This window comes from Zingiber officinale, chromosome 6A (assembly GCF_018446385.1).
Source record: "Zingiber officinale cultivar Zhangliang chromosome 6A, Zo_v1.1, whole genome shotgun sequence".
Classification (NCBI taxonomy): domain Eukaryota; kingdom Viridiplantae; phylum Streptophyta; class Magnoliopsida; order Zingiberales; family Zingiberaceae; genus Zingiber; species Zingiber officinale.
The window spans coordinates 78,347,898-78,364,369 of NC_055997.1; positions in this window are offsets into that span (position 1 = coordinate 78,347,898).

Sequence of the window (16,472 nt, forward strand, 5' to 3'; positions counted from 1 at the left end):
TTTCATTCTTACCTTCCAAAACGCGAAGTCGTCGCGATCGTAGAAGGGTGGAATCGTGATGTCCTCTCCGAGTTGATCCATCTCTAGCTTGTGCTCCCTCGGGTGTTAATCCGGCGAAGAGCGACCTCGCTCTGATACCACTTGTTAGGATCGATGATCGCGGCTAGAGAGGGGGGGTGTGAATAGCCGACCCCAATTGCTCGCGTTTCTTTCTACAAACTAGGGTTAGCGCAGCGGAAATAAAAACAAGAAACGAAGACAAGAAATCAAACCTCAATACGCGTCGATGTAACGAGGTTCGGAGATGAAACTCCTACTCCTCGGCGTGTCCGTAAGGTGGACGAAGCCTATCAATCCGTCGGTGGATGAGTCCCCGGAGAACCGGCTAATATATACTCCTTGTGGGTGAAGAAACCTCGCCACAATAACTCTTGCAACAGCAAGATAGAAGTACACAAAATACAAAGAAGCACAAGACAATATGAATGTAAAACAAACACGCTTGCCTTCTCGTCGGAGTCCGTTGATGAAGCAGCAGCTTCACGGCTCCTGCAGCTAGAAAACCAGCATGAAGCTCACGCGAAGCTTCAGCGAAGAGGAGCTCAGCAAAGCTCAAATAGCAGTAGTGAGGAAGCCGGAGAGAAAGGGAAGCAAAGGCTCGATCTCCTTTTATAACCTGCGAAGAAGAAGACACAGGAACTAGCCGTTGTATCGCAACGGCTAGGACCTGGACCGATCAGGCTCCACCCTGATCGGTCTAGAGTCTCTCTGATCGGTCATGGGACCGATCAGGCTCTAGTCTGATCGGTCCCCAGACCGATCAGCCATATCTTCACAGAGCCACTGATCGTGCTCTGATCGGTCTGTGGACCGATCAGGCTCTAGGCTGATCGATCCCCAGACCGATCAGCCAACTCTCTGTGAGAGTTGGCTCGTCTCTGATCGGTCTCCAGACCGATCAGAAAAGCCTCAGTAAGCCACTGATCGTTATCTGATCGGTCACCAGACCGATCAGATAGCCAGCGTATCGCTGGATCGATCCACTGATCGATCCAGAGCTTGGTTTTTGCCCAAACCAAGTCCCAAGTCTCCCACACCAACATCCAGTCAACCTTGACCAGTTGGTACATCATGCTTAGCATCCGGTCACTCCCTTGACCTGCTAAGACTCCTCACCAAGTGTCCGGTCAATCCCTTTGACCCACTTGGACTTTTTCTCTTTGTGTCAAGTATCCGGTTACCCTTTGACCTACTTGACCTTCTCAACACCAGATGTCCGATCATCCTTGATCCATCTGGATTTTCCCTTGCCCGGCTTCACTCACCAGGACTTTCACCTAGCTTCACTCACTAGGGTTTTCACCTGGCTTCACTCACCAGGATTTCCACCACTGCCTGGCTTCACTCACCAGGACTTTTCCCACTGCCTGGCTTTACTCACCAGGACTTTCACTTTCACCTAGCTTCACTCACTAGGATTTTCACCTGGCTTCACTCACCAGGACTTTTCCCACTGCCTGGCTTCACTCACCAGGACTTTCCACACTGCCTAACATCCCAGTTAGGACTTTCTCACTGCCTGGCTTCACTCACCAAGACTTTCCAACTGCCTAACATCCCAGTTAGGACTTCCCCAGTGCCAAGTCTCCATACTTGGACTTTTCCCGTTGCCAAGCTCCCTGCTTGGACTTTTCCGTTGCCAAGTCTCCATACTTGGACTTTTTCCCGAATCAGGTCAACCAGGTCAACCTTGACCTACGGTTGCACCAACCATCTCCCAAACATCTATTCTTGTCAAACATCAAGAATAGAACTCTCTTTTCGTCAAACATCAACATACAACTCAACTAGGTCAACCTTGACCTAAGGTTGCATCGACAATCTTCCCAAGTCAAACATCAAAATACAACTCGAGTCAAGTCAACTCGAGTCGGGTCAACCAGGTCAACCTTGACCTAAGGTTGCACCAACAATAATGAAGTCAAATTTTAGCTCAATGTTACCTATACCAATTACCTTGAGTTTGTCATTGTTTCCAAAGGCAACTGTTCCTAAATTTTTGTAAGTAGGTTGGGTGAATTTGGTGTGATCTCCAATCATATGTTTGGAGCAACCACTGTCCAAAATTTACTTGGTTTCCTATAATAGATAGGAACTAAAATTAGTCTAAGTTCAGGCTGATAAAATTTTAAGTTATAATAAATTTTTAGGTTAGTTTTAAAATAAATCTTAAGTTAATTTTAAAGTTAATTTTAAAGTTAATTTTAAAATGAATTTTTAAGTTAATTTCAAAATAAATTTTAAAAAGTTTTTAAAAGAATTTTTTTAAGTTTCAAAAGAATTTTTAAAATAATTTTTTAAAGGAAATAATTTTTTAAAGTTTTTAAAAGACTTTTTAAAAGATTTAAAAGAATTTTAAAATAATTTTTTTAACATTTTCAAAAGAATTTTTAAAATAATTTTTAAAGGTTTTTAAAATAATTTTTAAAAGTTTTTAAAAGAATTTTAAAAGTTCTTAAAATAATTTTTAAAAGTTTTTAAAATAATTTTTAAAAGAATTTTTTAAAAAGGTTTTAAAAGAATTTTAAAATAATTTTTTAAAGTTTAAAAGAATTTTTAAAAGTTTTTTTAAAAAAATTTAAAATAATTTTTTTAAGTTTAAAAGAATTTTTAAAAGTTTTTATAATAATTTTAAAATAATTTTTTTAAAGTTTTTTAAAGAATTTTTTAAAAGTTTTTTTAGATGAATTAGGTTCAGTTTTAGGGTTTGGTTTAACTTTGTGTTAAATTCAGGTTTAATTTTGGGCTCAACAAATAGACATTCTTTAAATAAACTTCTGGGCTATGGTGAGTCACTTGGACATCATTAGAGTAATCATGCCTTCGAGGTTTTTCAAATAGTCCTATCCACTAAACTTAATACAAAACTTTGGTTTAACTGGTTAGGATTCATAAAGGGTAGCTTCGGTTAGTTCCACTTAGCCAAATGCACCAGTTCGAAGCCATATCTTCCTAGACATGCATAGACTAAGCTTCCCTAACGTACTATCATCCGAAACTTCACCAGTACCATAGTTCAAGTTAAACTTAGTCCCTTTCTAATTAGTCTTAATTACCCTGCCCGGTAGCTTAGTTTGGGTTACCTTGTCGAGTAAGTTAGTTTCGGATGTGTCAACTATTCTGGAGCCTCCTCCTGAATTATTGGCCTTTATTTAATTTTTGGTTCTTGGTTTATGTCTATTCTTTTTATAATTATAATTGACTTGATGATACTCTAAGTATTGGTGGGGTTTAAAATATTTAGATTTTGAATTTGTTGGTCTAGGTTTGTATTTTATTTTTTGATTTGATTTATTTAATTTTATATAATATATTTTTTATTTGGGTATGTAGTATTGGTTAAATCCTACTTGCGTGGTTAAGCACGCTTTCGGAACCCATGCTTTACTTGATTGTTTGTGTTGGGTTATTAATGATTTAAATGTTTTATTCGAACTTGACTTGTAGCCAAGTCCGATTTTGTTGTAGATCGTCTTTTGATTATTTAAAATTAGATTTAAATTCTTAGATCTTATTGTAAATTTTTCTAAAAGATCTTTTAATTTATTAACTTTCATTTTTAAATTTTCTTCCTCAAGTGTTGGGTCTTGAGTCGAATTTGAATTTTTGATTTGTTCCTTGAGGTTTTGATTTTCCTCAAGGAGCGATTTATTTTCTTTTTCTAATTTAACTAATTTACTATTCAGACATGCAATAATTTTATAAAATTTTCTATTTAAATTAAAATTTACCTCGTCGAGACCTTCGGAAACGAGTACGACTCGTGGCTCGATTCAGGTTCGGACCTGTCTTCCGATTCTTCGTCCGATTCTTCTTCGAGGGCCATCAGCACGAGGTGGCTCTGGTGCTTCTGATCTTCGGCCTCCGATTCGTCCAAGAAAGACTCATCCCAAGTCGTTTTGAGAGCCTTCTTCTTGGATGTCTTTGTCTTGTCGTTCTTCAGTTTTGGGCACTCATTCTTGTAGTGGTCCTTCTTGTTGCATCCAAAGCATGTTACGTTCTTTGGTTCGGGGGAGTTGATCTTCTGCAGGTCCTTCTTGCAGAAGCTCTTCTTTCTCCTGGTGAACATTTTCCTTACCAAGTTCACCAGGTACTCTTCATCTTCAATCTCCGGATCAAACTTTTCTTCGGGTTCAGGCTTGTTTTTAGATTTCTCCTTAGAGGAACCTGCAAATAAGGCAACACCTTTTTCGGATCCAACGTTAGTCTGCTCATGTAACTCTAACTCACAAAATAATTCATCTAATTTTAATTTGGATAAATTTTTTGAAATTTTGTAGGCATCCACGATAGATACCCATAAAGTGTTGCGTGGAAAAGCGTTTAACATGTACCTAATTAGATCTCGATTTTCCATTTGGTGTCCTATCGCGTGGAGTCCGTTGAGGATATCTTTAATCCTCGCATGAAGCTGACTCGCCGTTTCACTTTCCTGCATTTTAATATTAAATAATTTATTTAATAATAGACCACACTTCGTTACCTTGGCGTCGCTTGTCTCTTCGTGTAGTTCGATCAGTTTGTCCTACAATTCCTTTGTGTTTTGGTGCGGTCCTACCCGGTTCAATTCTTCCTTCGTTAGTCCGCACTGGAGCGTGTTGAGTGCTTTGAATTCCATTGACGCTTTCTTCTTCATATTCGGAGTCCACTGTTCTGGTTCTAGTGGGATTCTGGAGTTGTCGACTGGTGTTTTGTAGCCTCTTGTGACGCTGAACCATTGGTCGAAGTCCGTCTTCAGGTAGACCTCCATCCGCTTCTTTCAATACGGAAAATCATCCCCGTTGAACAGGGGAGGACGTACTGTGCTGAAGCCTTCAATTTGAGGCATCCTGCACACAAGTAAAGAAAAAGACAAAAAGGTCCCAAGACTAGGTCTTGGATTAATAGTGCAGGACAAAATAGAAATAATTTAAAAACTGAATTAGTGTTGCACCAATTCAGATTGATTGCGACGAAAAAAGTTTCCAAAAAGATAATAGTACTAGTTTGAAAAATTACGAAAATCTGAAAATCGAAGAAAGAAAGAAAAAGGGAAAAAAACCAGTTTCACCTCCTGTCTGATTGGTGGTTGCACCAAATTAGAGCGGTACCTGCTCTGATACCACTTGTTGGATCGTAAGAGTTCGATAGAGGGGGGGTGAATATCGATTAAAAAAAATATCAAGAATACGCGGCGGAATAAGAAATGCGAAAAAGAATGACACAAGTAATTTTTACTTGGTTCGGAGCCTGTGTCGACTCCTACTCCAAGGCCCGCACATAAGGGTGCTTTCGATGGGCAATCACTAGCAATTCGAAATTATTTACAACTTAAAGTACATGAAAGCTAATGAAAAAAATAATACTGACCAGAAAAAGAAGAATGAAAAAAGCAAAGCGTTGTCAGACTGTCTTCGCAGCGTCACAAGAGCACCAGAGAGCGAATCGTGAGTTATGTCTGGAGCTTCGGCCTTAACCCTCCTTATATAGGAGGTTTGGGGCGCCCAGAACTTTTAGGGTGCCCTGGATGTGACGTAGCCGAGCCAATCAGTGAGTTCCACTTGGTGAGACGATGTTGGGATAAAATTTCACCACTGGACGCCTAGATCCCTCCCGGCCGCCCGGACCTCCGGGCGCCTGGAACCATCCCGGGCACCTGGACCCTCATTTTCCAGCAGATTCCTTCCTGCAAGAAAATGTTAGTCCGGAGGCAAATATAAGATATATATCCTGCAAAATAGAGTATTAACACAGTTAAAAATCAAACAGAATAGTAATTAGATTCCGTCTCCTCGAGACTGGAATCTAGTCAAGATCTCGACTTAAGGTTCTGAAATGGTTCTAAGTCGGATCGGCCCCTAAGTTCCCTTCCCGGGAACGTGTCCTCACAGTCACTCCCCTCCAGTGACTTACCTCCACTTACCTGCCAGACATCCGGTCATCCCTTAGACCAGTCTGGGCTTCATGCATGTTGGAGTGTATACTTAAAAGTTTAACTTTTGTACACATTTATTTTGAAATAAAGAATCACATTGGTCAAATGTTTACATTTATTTGTTAAATGTAATTGTTCAATTAATTTATATAGTAGATAACATGGAGTGTGGAGTCACACTTAGAAGATCATGTTGTCGGTTCTCTATAAATTATAAACAGTTGCTCACGACTAAGATGGAAAGGAACGAACCATCAAAATAGACGTAGTGTAATTAAGTATTAGTTTATCTTGACTAATAAATTACACTGATACACTTTAAGTGTATTGAGTAGGATCATTTAGGTAAGTTCTTTTTGTACTGACTTAGTAAAAGAACTAGACATTAGTTATTATGGAAGTGTGTGCTCTTAATCCTAATATAATAACAAGCATGTATATTTAATATTTATTTCTTTGACTTATCAAAGGGTGAGGTTTAGCTCGATAAATTAATATGCTCGATAAGTTGGGAAATGATATTACTTATAGTATGTGTTGTTGATTATAGAAGGAATCTATGTCCTAGTTACCTAGGTTGAGAATGTCCCCAAGAGGAGATCATAAGGATTGTCATGTTAAACCCTGCAGGTGGACCTAGTCCAACATGACAATAAAGTTGAGTGGTACTACTCTTGGAGCTAGATATTAATTAAATAAGTTGTCAGTAACTCACTTAATTAGTGGACATTCATAATCTTAAACACAGGGAGACTAACACACTCATGATAAGAAGGAGCCCATAATGTAATTTGGGATTGGTGCGGTAGTGCGGTAATAACTCTCTAGTGGAATGAGTTATTATCGATGAACTTGAGTTGTGTGTTCAAGGCGCACGGGATACTCAAGCTCATCGGAAGGCCAAAACCAATTTCTCCTCTAGGTCCCTGTTGTAGCCTCAATAAAGCCTCAAGTCCATCCAAAGAAAAGTCTATCTTGGTGTCCAAGAAGGGGTCGGTTCATTGCTTGGTGACCAAGCAATGGTCGGCCACATATTCTCTAGAAATGGCCGACCCTTGCCTTGGGCAAGGGGGTCGGCCGCAATATTTAAATTAGGAAGGTTGTTTTTGAATTTTTAAATTTCCTCAGATATTTACAATTTGTAAAAAGAGAGATTTTAAAAATTTATAAAATTTCCCTAATTTAAATTAGGCCACAAGGTTTTAAAAGAGAGTTATAAAATTTATAAAACTTTCTTTTAAAAAAAGAAATATTATTAGAGATGTTTTAAATTTTAAAACTTGGTTTTAAATTTTAAAACTTTCCTTTTAATATCCACATTAGAAAAAAAAAGGAGAGTTTGTAAAATTTTATTAGAAGTTTTCTTCTTTTAAAATTTTATAAAAAAAATTTCTTTCTTTTCCTTTTAATAAGTGGCCGGCCACCTTGCTTGGTGCCCAAGCAAGGGGTCGGTCAAATAATTAAACATCAACAAATAGTTGTTTAATTAATAAATCAATCTAGGATTGATTAATTAAAAGGAAAGAAAAAGAAAAAGAAAAAGAAAAGGAAATAGGAATGAGTCTAATTTTTTATAAAACTCTTTCCATAATTTTCCGTTGAGAAACTAATATAAAAATGGGGGAAGGGGAGACCTTGAAAAACATAATAATTGATATTGTGTTGTTGGAGATCATCAAGTGGTCGGCCCCTCCCCCCTCTGTTCCCTTTGCTCTCTTTTGCTCCTTTGTGGTGGTGGCGGCCGAATTCTAGAGAAGGAGGAGAAGCTTTCCGGGTGGTGTTCATCTTGGAGGATCGTCGCCCACATGACGTCTAAGAGGAGGCGAGGGATACGGCAGAAGATCTCGAGGTTTTTAGCATACAAGGAAGAGGTATAACTAGTATTTAATTTCCGCATCATACTAGTTAATTTTTCTTTGTATAAATACCAAATACAAGAGGCATTCGATTCTTGTTTTTCGAATTTAATTTCGATGTTGTGTTCTTTTTCTTTTTTCCTTGTGATTTGATTGTTCCTTTTGGTTAACCTAGAGTTATATAAGAAAATTAAATATTAACTTTCCTTAAAAGGCTTTGTCTAGTCGGTGGTGGTTGCTCCCATATCCAAGAAGGCCAAGTGCCTCGCCATGCAGTACTGGAAGCCAATTTTGGAAACTAATATTTAATTGAATTTATAACCTAGGTGATTTGGATCAAACGTGTTAAGTTCCGCAGGAGATCCAAATCTAAACCTAAAAGAACATATAAGTTAAACTTGGAATCAAACGTGTTAAGTTCCGCAGGAGATACAAGTTTAACTTAAAAGAACACATGCTAGCTAGGAAAGGTTCAGATCACGTACAAAATTTTTGTACAGTGGAGCCATTGGGTTTTCCGAGTAGCAACCAACAGTGCCAACTATCCGGTCAGCTCGTTGACCTAGCTGGACTTCGTGTCAAACGTCTGGTCGGCCCGTCGACCCGTTTAGACTTTGTGGCAGCTATCCGGTCGGCCCGTCGACCTAGCTGGGCTTCGTGCCAGACATCAGATCAACCTGTCGACCTGTCTGGGTTTCTCCTGCACACTCGATCAGAGTGTTAGATAACAACGAAACTAACTTAACCTATTTTGTCATTCATCAAAACTTGAGTTAAACCGTTAGTGCTAACCACACCAACACATAGACAGATGGATGACTGCCGTTATATGGCATTGGCCTCTCAGAGTAGACGGGGCTGAAGTTGCTCTGCTAGCCGCTTGAGGAGATGACGCCGATCGAACACGGGACACTCGTGCCGCCGACAAAGAGGGTGGCATGAAGACGACTGGCGGTGCAGCTATTAATCCCTCAGGCAAATTGGATAATGACGGTGTCTAATCAGAAGATATAGAGCCTGGGAGCACAGTGACTCCCTGATTGGGAGCAGGCGCAGAGGTTTTGCCCAGTTCGGATAGTGGTCGAGAGACGGCCGGTGCTGGAATCTGCAAGACGGAAGTTGCAGATCGGGAGGAACCCCCTTCCACTCGGTGTCTCTTGTGTTCTCGAAGGGGCTCATTAGAAGTTACCGACTCTGAAGCGACCGCTATTGGGATCATGGACAACCGTCCGGACGGAAGGTCTGCTGTTGTAGCCATCGCATTGCTTGCGGCTGTCCAGCTTCCCCCAGCACCGCTCCCCAGCACTTGGGTTCCCTCCTCCTCGCTGAGCGGATCCTTATTGGAGCCAACCAACTGCAAACTGTGGCTCTCCAGCTTAACTATGGTCATAGCATTGATGTCTGTGTCCGCAAACTTACACTTGTCGGCCAGACACGCTCGCAACATATTTTGAGCTACACAAAAGAAAGAAAAAAACAGTTAGATTCAAAGGTTGGGGAAAAGAAAGAGCATGCCTAGGCTAGACCGAAGCCTTGTCCGGATCAGGCTCAGGCCAAACACGTAGAGGATGTCCTCCCACAGCAACTTATGGATATGGTATTTTTGACCGCCAAACTTGACTTTACGTGGAGGTAGTCTGATTAGCTCTTATATTTCTTGAGCTCTGAAGGGTTCGGCACTTCTAACTACCAGTCGGTTGGAAAGTCCGACCGCTCGGGAAAGCGAAAAAAGAAACAGTAGTCCTTCCAATGCTTGTTGGAGGAAGACATCTTATCAAAGATGACTAGGCCCACTCGGGCTTGGAAGAGAAAAGTTCTTGGCTCAAACAAGTTGGGATAATAGAAATAGTGGAAGAATCAAGGAGTAAGAGGAATGTCGTGCAGGAGGAACAGAACGACGACCCCGCACAGCAACCGAAAGGAGTTCGACACTAGTTGATGGAGAGAAATATGAAAATATTTACAAACAACAAAGAAGAAAGGATGGATCAGGAACCGCAGATCAGCGGTAAATTGGTCCCAAAAGAAGCATAAAAAATCCACCGGCGGTTCGTTCGGGTGCTCGAAAGCTGAAGGAAGACCGATTTGATAGTCAGACAAAATTTCAAAAGCAGCTCTCAAACTCTCAGCGTCACCACCATTGAACCTGGACTCGATGGAAGTGTACCAGAGCATAGGGACCACGACGGGGGCTAATGAGAAGCTTGCCATCCAAAAATAAGGAGATGGAAGAGATGCAACGAAAAGATTCGATTGAAAGGGAAAAGAAGCTTATTGGAAGATCGTCGGAGAGACAGAGGAAGCAAAGCGTAGCTGGAGAACTCGAAGACGAAGATGCGCGAAGTAAGGAGGAAGGTGACGCACATGAGGCTTATAAACCTCGTGATCGATCGACCTGAGTCGTCCAATCCAGGGGTACGAAAACCTAGAGGAAAATCCAGCCATTGAATTCGAAAAGGCACCTGTCATGTCGCCAGTGGATATTCGCCTATCACGTCAAACGTGCGGTGGTAGAAAGAGGGACACATGGCGCTCAACCACCGGACAATATTAATGAGGCGTAATTAAAAAGCATGGTCGCGTGCTCGGCCATAATGAGCAGGGATTGGTACAGTTTTTGTGAAATTTAGATGACGTCAAAGCGCTCGACCGGGGAGCACAGGAAAGGATTTTTTTTTCCACCAAGTGTGGTCGCTCATCTCTCGAGCGATGCGAGAATTCGATTATCACATAGCCAAACGACCTTAACACAGTCGCTCCAAAGGAAAATTGGCTGAGCGGCGTTTATATATCCGGTCGGGCCTTGTGAGGCCGAATGGCAAAGGTGAATAAATCATCAAAGACTACTGGTCCAGTCAGTCTGACTTGCAGCCTCCTTCGACTAGACTTGAGGGGGAGGCTTGTGATGCGGCAATGGAGGGAAGTCTGTCTGGCACGAGGTCAATCATCAGGGTGGAGGTCAAAGTCAAGGTAGTCAACACTCTGATGGCAAAGGGTCGAGCAGAGGATAATTGCAATGGCCAGTCTGGCTGTCAGGCTCCGACCGGAAGGATACAGGTCCAAGATGACCCCCACTTAGGCTCGGGATGATATGTGAGATAGTCGACGCTCAATACGGAGACAGGATGCAGCAGAGTCCCGATCGAGCGGTTATCCCGCTCGGCCAAGCAACGGGACGTGTCCAATGACGCAGCGGAGCCCGGACCGAGCGGCTACCCCACTCGACTAATCAACGGGACCTGGTTATGGACGGAGCGGAGTCCCGGCCGAGCGGCTACCCAGCTCGGCCAAGCAACGAGACCACTATAGTATCTCTCGACATCTTTTTGGGAGATAGTGCTGCTGACACGAGACATGGTCGACAGGCAGATCGTACGACCAAAGCTTCTACTATCGCATCAGGGATATGCATACCTTGTTAAGGTATGGTGTCAGGGGTACTTTCCTGACAAGACCCTTTCATGTGACACTTGGGAGAACGTGCTCATGCCTCGAGAAGTACGTACACTACCCACCAGGGCTCTATATAAAGGGGGGTCCTTCACAGGCAGAGGTACGCGTTACTATCGCATTCCACTATTGCTACTATTGCTCTACTTCTCCATACTTCTCCATATTTTTCGGTGACTGACTTGAGCATTGGAGGACCAACTGTCACGCCCCCAAAGGAGTCTCTACCAGATAAAAATTCGGCAGCATCTCCCCTGTACCGGTGACAATCTGAAGCATCAATACAAGCAAAATACGTCAGCCACATGCGGCTGTAATATTTATATACACAACCACGCAGTTATAATAACAGCCCACTCGGCTGGAATGAAACAATCACAATCACGCAGTTATATATAAAACAGCCCACACGGTTGTACTAAAACACAGCGAAAAACCGAAGGAAAACCCACACAACACAATCAACACACTGCTAGCCGGCTAGGCTTTATACAACAACAGATACAACAACACACCAAATACAACAATCACCAAATACAAATAAAAGATGTACAAAACCCGAAACGATCATCGGATGTGACGTAGGACCCGGCAGACAGGATACTCCGAGCGACACTCCAACCATCTACCTGAAAACATAAAGATATACATGCGGTGGTGAGTATAGGTAACTCAGCGGGTAATAGAAAAGGATAGTGCATGGACTATAAATAAACATAGAGATCAAAGGTATACAGTCTCAGTAGGAAATCAAAGAACATGGTCCTACTATCATAATCAATGCATCTGAACATATCAGACCTACTAACCTGACATACATACTGTACAAACCACAACCGACATAATGATAGATACATACCCAATCTGGAATCGACACCTGGTACAATGGTCAATAAACTCATCAGATCTGCAACAGACCTTCTCGTGACACTTGTGCAATATAAATACGACTGTAAATACATGTAAAATAAATGACATGTATGCAGCATGACAACCATATGCAACAATCATATCGCAAACAAATGCAACATAACAAACACATGCAACTAGTATCTACTAGGCATGTATACAAATATATCTCCAACGATGCACCGCGCATCAAATGCAAATATGCATGCATGCTCCATGGTCACCCCCACCACCTCTCTAGACACCACGACCCCTGTATGGCCTAGAGGCTGGGTCCGTGACAAACCGTATTAGCCTCCAGTACATGCACCGCTATAGGCGGTCGAAGCGGACGGTCAGCTAAGTAGTTATATAACTACATAGCTAAGGGTCCCTGACCACTCACATCTCTAGCCCTCTGACTACTGTACCCTCAAGACTCATTACTCCAGAGTGGCCGAGGCTGACAGAACATTGAGCAGCTGAGTAAGCGCGACAGGACTAGCTCCACTCCTAGCTACCACTCTCCATCAGTGGTCGAAAGGATAGCTATAAACGACTAACGACTCTCTCAACCACAAGGAAGACAATAGTCGTCAGCAATGCAATGAATGATGAACATGATATATATATATATATATAATCATGGTACGAACACCGTCATCATCCATGTAACTCTAAATCCACCTGAGTACCCCACAACATGAGTATAATCATCATGATACCTCTATATATCCCACCAAACATATGTATATAACTACACATGTATAGTCAACCAGAAATATCCAATAAGCCCACCAGACACACATACACAACCCCACGTGTACAATCAACATGTATCCTCCAATAAAAACACATCAGACACGTGTATAAACCATAGACATACAATCAACACAACTCCTCCAAAAGTACGAAACAAACACGTGCGTGCATACAACATGTAAATGTAAGGCCAACATGATGACTCCTATAACACATATCATCCTACATATAATCTCCATCATATGCACAATCAGCGTGATAATACAAACAACCCGACAATCCCTATAATATATACTCTACACGTGTGAACATAGCAAAGTAGATATCAAGAGTAGAGACTGTATATGATATAACTAGAAAACCTCAAAGATCAAGCATAAGTATCAAGCAGGAAAGTAACAAACGAACACGATATAAGGTACAACAGCCTAATCCATCACATAAAACCATGCACTAAGCTCAATAAAAATCTACATAGAGCCAAGGAAGAAATACCCGCCTTTATCTGTCGACCATGTCAGATAAACCAATCCCCTGTCGAGACGCTCACCTCGAAACAAAATCCTGTGATCACATAATATACTTAGCTAATCACATCAGTAGCAAATAGCTAAATAAACTCCCAAATCTAATTAGGGAACCCCTAATCGACATGATTAACCTAATTCCTTAATCTAATTAGGTTTAACTAAATCCACAATCCTTCACTTCAATCCTACTCATGAGTTAAATAAATTTAATCTTGGCCATCTTCTATCATCAATATATACTAATCAAATCCAATCACTCATAACATCTCATTATCCCCAACATAATATGATATAAATCCTTATTCACCCATCTATCACATAAATGCAACCAAAACTCCATACTTAGCTTACCTTGATCTGGTTGCTCCGGTGCTAACTCACGGCAAAAGATCTTGTTGTCAAAAATGGTGGTTGAAGCTAGGTAAAGCTGCTGCCCGCAAACAAATGTGAGAAATCCAAGGTGGTAGCTGGTGAAAATGGTCGGAGGGATTCACTACCAAAAACAGGATCCTACTGCTGGAAAGGATGTTCAAAACTACATGAACCTGTCTAGTAAGTACTCAAAATCTCCCAAAAACCAGAAACGAAATCCAACATCGGTAAAACTAATACTATATGTCTTACCTTAACCCAAAACATATCAACACTCTTTGATAAAGAAATTTGAAGTTGCTGTGGAGAAAAATGGAGCTTCCCCACCAATTCCCAACTGATCCGGCACAAATAAGGAAGACAAGAACTCAAGGCATTTCCTCAAACACCTATTGTGCACAAGAAATACCACTGCCTTGATCAACTCTACATAAATCAAACTCCCAAAATTCACAACGAAATCTAATTTCTTACCTCCAAGAAGACAAAATAGCTACAACCGAAGGTATTCGGATCTATCCGGAGATGAATTGGGTACTGCAATCCTGATAAAGAGGAGGCGATGAACCTCCCTGGTGGAATCGTCACAGTTCTGCTCACATCCGCCAGTGAGAGGGAGAGTATGCCCTAGCCCCGCCGTGACCTAGAAACCGAGCAATAACTAATCACGAGCAAGAAACATCCGAAGATGCAATCGGTCAACCGGAGATGACAGTACCATCGAGATCCAGCGATACTTTCTCAGGTGACTCGGCGAGGACACAATCGCAGTGGAGGAGGTCGTTCTCCGTCGACGTCGGGCATCCACGCGAGAGAGAAAATAGAGAGGGCAGGAGAGAAGAAAGACTCCATACCATGGAAGGAAAAAGGGGAGGAGGAAGGTTCGGCTGGCGATCGGCGTTGATGTCCGACGAGCGGTGATGAAACAGGATCGCGAGGGAGAGGAGTCGGGGAAGAAGGGAATCGGGGGAGGGGGTTTTCGGCGATAAAGAGGGAAAAATAAAAGAAAATGAATTTTATAATTAAAACATTTCCTCACTTAAATGGGGTAGCCCAAAGAGGCTTTATCCGCACCCGCCGATCGATCCCCTCAAACCCCTCCGTACGAGCTCCGAAAAATTCTCAGAAAATTTTTAAAAATTCTGAAAAAATCCAATAAGATTTTTCGTCCAGTAATATTTATTATTTAAATTTTGCGATATCTTACACCAACGCTAGGGATCCCTTCCCTGACCCGACACTGATGTCGTTGTTTTGTAGAGCGGAGCGGAGTCCACATCCGTTCAGCAAAATCGCTACCTCCCAGCTTTCTAGCTTCACGGTTTCAGACAGGATCACCAGGCAAAACAAAAGTCCTAGTAAACATTAGGCAAAGAGAAATCCCTAATTGCATTTAGGTGAGGAAGTCATGGTCAACGAGACTGGGCAAGGAAGTACTGGTTAGTTGGATTGGATAGGAAGACTTGGCAAATAGAGTACACCAGGCAGGAAGAGTAGACATGTCTAGAGGGCCGGATGCTAGCAGTTCGATGGGTCTGGAGGATCGAACATCGAGAGGAAGTCCTGGGGATCAAAGGATTAGATGTCGAGCAGGAAGTCTAAATAGGCCTGGAGGATCGGATGTTTGGCAAATAAGATAAACTCTCTTGAGAGGAGTATTTGAGGAGACTAAATAGGTCTAAGTATAACTCAGCGATGAAAGTGGATCGAATAGGCCTTGGTGGAGGCGTTGGAGCTGGTACAGACACTTGGAATGAGCTATAAAAAGACACCTTCAACCAGGAACTAGAAACACAATCTTCTACGCTCAAACACCATTAAGCTACTTTGAAATTCAACTATGACATTATAACACAACTCCGACAACAACGTCCAAGTCTACACATTGCTTAAAGTTGTCAATATATTTAATTTGTGTTATTTCCTTATTGTAATTAGATTTCTTGTAGTTGACAAATTAATAGTGGATTGTCCAACAATAGCGATCAACGATCGTGAGCCTTGGACTAGTAGCACAAGCTGTGAACCAAGTATAAAGAAATAATGTTAGTATTATTTTTATTTTCCTTTTCCACTACTATCTCTCGAGTTTCCAAAAAAATTGTGAAAAAATGACACGCGCAATCCCCCGCCCACAAGAGGGTGAATAGGCCCACCATAAAGATCTATCTAATCCGTAGCAAACGGCTCGCGGTAAGAACAACACCAAATCCGTTTATGGATGGGGATTTGCAAAAAAGTCTAGGAGGATGCATAGGTCCACCATAAAAACTTATCTAGCCCGTAGCAAACGGCTCGCGGTAAAAACGCGCTAAATCCGTTGATAGCTGGTCACTTGCTCAAAATGACTTCATGGATCCTTGGCCCGTTACATAAGAGGAGATGGATCGAGACTACTTGGAGTCACTGGAGACTCACAGACACATAAGAGATGAGAGAGACATGGAGGAGGTGAGGAGGTGCGAGGCACCTGCTTGCAAGAGACACAGGATATAACGTGGACATTGATGATGCGGACACATGAGCAGCTAGACAAAGATAGCAGGTAGTGCTGATTGATACCTCAAGTTCAGTATCTGGTACTGAGGATGAGCTTCCATTTAGCATGTGCAGAGGAGACAGGGATATATGGTACACGAG